This window comes from Cupressus sempervirens, chromosome 5, assembly GCF_028749045.1.
Source record: "Cupressus sempervirens isolate cs-2001-9-10 chromosome 5, ASM2874904v1, whole genome shotgun sequence".
NCBI classification, from domain to species: Eukaryota; Viridiplantae; Streptophyta; class Pinopsida; order Cupressales; family Cupressaceae; genus Cupressus; species Cupressus sempervirens.
The window spans coordinates 634,395,578-634,402,505 of NC_143122.1; the positions used below are offsets into that span (position 1 = coordinate 634,395,578).

The 6,928-nt window shown below is 35.9% G+C and overlaps 1 pseudogene; it reads left to right on the top strand.

Moving 5' to 3' along the window:
- Positions 1 to 362: 362 nt before the first annotated feature.
- Positions 363 to 1,086, top strand: LOC149557496 (MADS-box transcription factor 23-like; annotated as a pseudogene).
- Positions 1,087 to 6,928: the final 5,842 nt, after the last annotated feature.

Consider the following 6,928-nt stretch of genomic DNA (forward strand, 5'->3'; position numbering starts at 1 on the left):
TATTAAATGATAGCTTGATACTAGAAAAATGATTACCCCCTTTGTCTTTTTTAAGAGTAATTACTTTCATGTAAAATTTGTTACAACTAACCCTGCAAAAAGGTTAGTAAATAATGATAGAGTTCAGATCTGGCAGATAAGAGGATACTAAAAAAAGTTAAAAAACCTCTCTGATAGAGAATGCAGAGAATGAATTAAAAAAAAATGGTTCAAACTCATAATAGAGTATGAGCTGTACTGGCATATCAGGAATATATGGTTAGAAACTGAATGCATTCAATGTGAGATAAATACAGATTATAAAGTGGACTGGTAGCAGAAATCTATTAATAGATTCAAAGTCTAAAGCTTACTAATTTATCATGGTGAAAGATGATTCAGCTAACAGTTCAAAGGTTGGCCTATTGACAACTCCTAATAAGCCACAAGAGTCCGGCTCAGTACAGCTACATGGTGTTGGACACAGGCAGCGTCATAGTATGGCTGTAGTGTATGCCCTACGCCAGATGTTACCAGCAGAAGGACTCCATCTTCAACCCCTCAGCGTCGTACAGGAAAGTGGTGTGCACGATACCACTGTGCAAGAGGCAGCGTCCTCTGCCATGCATCCTCCAATCTGGCCTGCCCCTGCACATCCAAATCTTCTGCAACGACATCAACATTGCTCTTAAATCTAGAAAGGCCAAAATCCGCAATCTGTGGGATGCAGATATTGCACTCATCGTCTTTTCTAGCACGGGAAAATTGTTTGAATTTGCCAGTTCTAGCATGAAAAATATATTGGAGCGGTACAACAGATGCCCAGAAGGATCCCAATTAGGATTAATTGAAAATGATAATGAAAACCAATTCCACGAGCTAGCAAGACTGAAACATCAAGTCGAGCAGTTATAGTTATGGAAAAAGAACATTATGGGAGAGCAGATTTCAAATCTGGCTATGAAAGATCTGCAACAACTTGAACGACAAATTGAATTTGGAATGAGACAGATTAGGGCAAGACAGGAGCAGCTTTTGTTGGAGCACAAAACTGCCAAAATAGAGGAACAGATAGCTGCCAATACAGAGGAACAGAGAGCTAGATGATCTTACTGTTGGAGGTTTGATCAATGGGTATGGTCCACGCTCACTGCACCAGTTCCCACCTTTATGGGCTATTTGCTGATACTATTGTGGCTTATGAGATCGTTTTGACAAATGGAAGATTGGTTAGATCTACAAAAGATAACGAGTTTTTGGATCTATTCTATGCAATCCCATGGTCACAGGGTACATTGGGTTTACTGGTAGTAGCGGAGATAAAACTCATACCAATCAAAGAATACATGAGACTGACTTACAAGCCTGTGAAGGGCAATCTCAGAGAGTTGGCTCAGGCTTACATTAATTCTTTTTCTCCCAGGGATGGAGATCAGGACAAGGTCCCTAATATTGTAGAGGGCATGATCTATAACCCCACTAATGGTGTATACACTAACAGATGCGGGGTTGCATGGTGTGGGTTTACTGTAGAAGCTGAATTTTTTGTCCTTGCCACTCAGTCCTGTAGCATAGAAGGTTTTCTTTCCATTTTTATCTTTGCACTCCACTGCTATTGTGGCACCAGCAATGGCGGGAGAGATTCTGGTGGGAAATCCAGCGTGACAGTTATCACAAAAGACCTTGCCAGTCACTGAGAAGTTCTCGGAGGCGCGAGCTACACTCAAAAGAGCCAACACACAGATTACTACTATTGCTTCCATCTTCGCCATTTGAAACTATTACTTGATCTCTCTCTCTCTTTGTTCTTTGTGCTCTCAACAAGATCTAGAAACCCAATGAAGAGGAAAAGCCAAGATCCTGACCATACATTTCCTCTCCATTGTGAATACGAGGGGATTGAGGGAAAACATTGATCCCCGTGGAGGAAGGAGGTAAAAACATGGAGGTTGGTCATGGCTACACAAAGGGTGTGGGTTTGGTAGCTGAGATCATCGGTACATTTGTGCTTGTTTACACCGTCTTCTCTGCCACTGACCCCAAGCGTGCTTGATACGAGAGCTTGATAACTGGACTTTGCATGATTGAAGCTGAAGCGTGCAATCAGAATGTAAAGACAAACATATCATAGGGAAAAGATGAAATAATGTGGTGATTTTGCTGCTAGAAGCTGGAAAATAGCGCACAAATCGTGCAGCAACATAGAAAAATCGTATAAATCCATCCAGAGCAATAATTCCTTTTTAGCTGAGCCCTTTTATTCTCAAGAAAGCACCAAAAGTTATGAACCAAAAATGCATTCAGGAGCTAACATAATGAAAATATCCCAAAATACACAAATAAGAAAGGGCCTGTAGACGTAATTATTAAAGATTAGAGAAAATGTAAGTGCTTCTGAAAACTGGCATACAGAACACTGCAGAAGCACATAGAATGCATATAAATTAAACGAAAATTAAAGCTTGAAGTGGATCTGAGATTAGACAATGTAGGAGCTCGAAGTGGGACAGTGGAAGAGGAAATGGCCAGTGCCATTGTGAAAAGTAAACGGGGAAATGGAGCCTCTACCTCCTCTCTTTCCCTCTCAGACAATGGCGACAACTCTGCATTGGATAAATTGCCTCCTGCACTGTGGACTTGGCATCAAAATCAAGATGCGTGCAACAGCAAGGGGGATCACATAGATATTGTGAGGCAGGTGGCAAAAAAAAAAAAAAAAGAGCCGGTGGTCTTACATGAGAAAGAAATATGGAAATATCAATTTTTTTTTAAAATAGATATATTTGAAACCCCATGCAAAAAACTTATGTGCTTAATCTGCATTCAAGTGAGGTATAGATATAAAAAAAAAATTAAATTCAAGAAATGAAATGGATTAAAAATATTTTAAAATATGATTAGACTAAGATATGAATTTGAAAAAGATAGGAAAACCCTTTGGCGGCAAGCCTTCCAAAGGGGGTTAGATGAAAACTACTAGAAAATAAGAAGTAACCTGCACAAATTAGAGCAAACAAAAGTTAATCAGGTTTGATGGTAAATCAGCCAAACTCAAAAAAAAATCAATTTCTTCCATCTTAAGAAGATTAAAGAAGAAATTATTGAAATCTCTCTCAAGAGTCTCTTTCGAATCGTACCTTCATGCAAACACTCAAAACAAAGATTAAACTGCCGTGATACCATGTTAGAAATGGAAAAAGAAATCTATAAATAAGCAATACCAGGAAAGAATCTAAGTGAGTAAATGCATGAAAAGATATTACCATAAAATAGGAGAGAGAAAGCTTCAAGTTCCAACACCATGAGACAAGATATTTGGAAAGGGGAAAGCAAAGAAAACCTCTTGTGACATTATAAATGAGGCATGAAAAGCCTAAGAAGGAAGAGAGAGAGAGATAGAGAGCAATGCTCATACAATATTTGATAAGAGGAAGAAACCTCATTGTTGAATGAGATAGGAGAGTCATCTCTTAAATAGAGATGAGAGAGAGGAGTTAGAATGTAACTCCCATGTCTATGAATGCCACCATTCATAAGTGTGTGAGGCCAAGTGTGAGATTCCTCTTAAGGAGGAATAATCTAAAATTAGAAATTACAATATATATTTGTCCTCACATATTCCACTAGATGACAAAATAAGATGTAGTGGAAAAAGGACAAAAAAGAAATATATTAGGATACCTTGGCTTATATCCTAATATATTACAACAATAAAGAAAGGAGTTCTAACCTTGGTTTATAAACACACCAAGGAAAGATTACAACTTCTAACAGTATCACATGAAGTAAGAAGAAGATAGTTACATAGTAGATTAATGAGTGCATAAGTCATTTGGGAGACAATTTTAAAATAGTAACGGATGATTACTTTGAGTAGTTCAAAAAAAAGATGAAAAGTAGGTCAAGGTGTTGGAAATATAAGAGGAGTAACTAAGAGGGGAGGGGTGAATTAGTTACCACAAAAATAAATCCTAGACCCCTTAGATGTTAGTACATAATATAAACTTCATTAAAAATACTAAAGCTCGACAAACGCATAGGCACTTAGTTAATATTGATATTATGCTAAACCTTGGTAACTATTGAAATAACAATTGTAAATCAGTAAATGCTTTACCATAAAAATATTATGATATTATTTGTGAATAAACTTAATTAACTTAGTTGCATACACAAAATAAATAACATGAACACAAGTGACACCAAGATTTAATGTGGAAACTCAATTTGGGAAAGACCACCAATTGCAACTAGCCACTGATTTTTACTCTTTTGAAGTGAGCCATTTTAGGAGCTAACCCTATTAAAGGTTAAAAAATACATTGTTAGGTGTGACCCTGTTAGAGGATTTAATCAGCTATTAAGCCAACTCTATTAAGAGATTTAGATCATAGCTACAATGGTTAGAGAGTAACAATGAGCTGACCTAATTTTTGATGCAACTGTTTTGCTGATTATAGATCTCAATTCTAGCTTGTATACTTGATCCTTCTTGATTGAATGTATCTTTTCATCTCTACAAGGATATTCTTCTTATCCTTCAAATTTTCTTCCTTTTGGCATCTTTTGATCTTCTATTTTCTTCCACTACCATTTCCACACTTTCAATCCTCAACTTGACCTTTTATTTATACCTTAGGTATTGTCAATTCAACTTGAATACAATTTAGAATAATTAATATTCATCTCCTTAGTCAGCTAGAACCAACAAACTGATTCATTAAACTAAATATGCCAAAATAATAAAATTCTTCATTACCTAACCTAGCTTGGTAGACACTAACTCAAAAATGATTTTACTATGTTAACCAAGTGAACATGGTTAACACTGCATTTCACAAACTTCCTTTGGTAACTGAGTGAACTCAATTAACACTCATTCCAACCAACTTTTTCTTCATTAACAAAGTGAGCTCAGTTAATTTTGACCATTTTTGCCCCCCATTCAACCTATCATCAATAATTGATCAGGGATATCTTCAATGGGCTAGATTCTTTGATGTGAGTTAACACACAATTTGGCTAGTGTTAACATCTCATGTTGACTTGGTCCCTTCATGAGCCGAGTTGGCTTGGTTACTTCATTGACCAAGCTAGTTTAGTTCCTTCATTGACAAGTTGGCTCATTTTCTTTTATTTGTTGAGTTGTGGGTTAACATGCATTTTTTGTCAGGGTTAACATTTTTTCGTTAACTATTTTTGTTATTTTGGAAAGTCTCACTTTTGGCTTTGATGAAATCATGAAATTATTGTTCTCTCTTCAACTATACATTTTGGAATTATTCTAACAAAAATATTCATGCCATGTAGTAGATCTTTCTTGTGCTAGGCTATAGATCTTTGGATATTTTTGGATGCATCTAGACCGTCAATTCTTTTGAAGAAGATCTTGGATCTACAGTTGGGTTTTATTCATCTGTTGGGGATATTTTTGGAGAATCTAGACTGTTTATTTCAAAATGAAGATCTACATCAATGGTTCACACCTTTTGGGGGAATATCAAATTTATTCCATGCAGGTCAACTCTGTAATTTTTGTAGTGGGTTAATATTGTGTCCTATCCCATCCTGCATTTTTTGACAATGGTGTGAATTTATTTGTTGTGGTCATGACACATTATAAGGACTATTCTTTAATGTCAAACAACATTATTTGTCCTTGTTTGCATGACACTTTTGCATCTCCATGCCTTATTAATGATTGTAATGATCAAATCTCATGGGATTTGATTTCTTATGACTGGGTGCTTTTGTTTTTCCTTTCCTTTCACTTCAATATAACATATTATATTTTATGATCATATTTAATCCTTGATATTCATTTATTACTACTCTCTACAACTTGAACTCACCTTGGTTGGGGTTTGAACTTCATAGTTTAGATATAAGTTTTGCCTGAACTCTTTAAAAGGAAGTTGTAAATACTTTTTCTGGGTTCTTCTCTGTTTGTATTTTGTAGCAACATTATGCTCTGCAACTTTTCCTTCCATTAATGAAACTTCTCATTTTCTTACCTATTCTAGCCATTTTGTTTATAATTGCATGTATTTGCCTTGTAGTGAATGTTTCTTTTCCATTTTCTTGATTCATATGTTGTGTTAAGTCTATTAGCAGTTGTTGTATAGTGAATGTCCTTTCCTTTCAACACTTCAACTTGTTCCAAACCTGCATGTGGTTTCTTGGAGATAGAATAAAAGTCAAGACTAGTGTATTCTAGTACTCTCATTGATGTGTAGTGCAATTGTAGGCAGGGTTATAACCATATTTTGATCTTGGTGCATCACCCCACTTTCCCTTTCTACATTTTAATTAATGTTCTCCTTCTCCTTTTTCCTCTCAATAAGTAGTTTAGGTCCACCATGATAGTAAGGAAGCCAACCTTCTCTAGAGATTCAACCTTAGAGCACAAGTCCCACACTTAGAGGTTTTTTTCTATATTACACAAAGTCACTTGAGGGTCATATCTCAAGCAAGGGTGTAAACTTTTGTATCAATAGTTAACACTCAACTTCTATGAACTCGGTAGTCACTATCTTCTAAACTTGGCAAACACTACAATGCTTGATAGACATAGGAAACTATCTTCATCACCTGAGTGAGCTTGGTGTACACTGATTGAAAAAGATATGATATGTTGTGTAACATCAAAGACAATATACAATTAACTAATTATTTTCAATAATCTCCCTCTTTGGCGTTGATGGCAACAAAACATGCCATATACAATGAAATTTTAGTCAAAACAAAAGTAAGGAAAATATCCTTAGTTTCATTCTGCTTCTCATCCATGAGAACTCCCTCTATCAATGTGAACTCCCTTTGACTTTAGTCCTCTCCCTCTATCAGCAAACTCTATCTTGAACATCTTCTTCTGATAGAAAACTCTCCTTTGTTATCAACTCTCAATATTTTAGACCAAGTCCTGACATCTCTAAACTCTCTACAAACT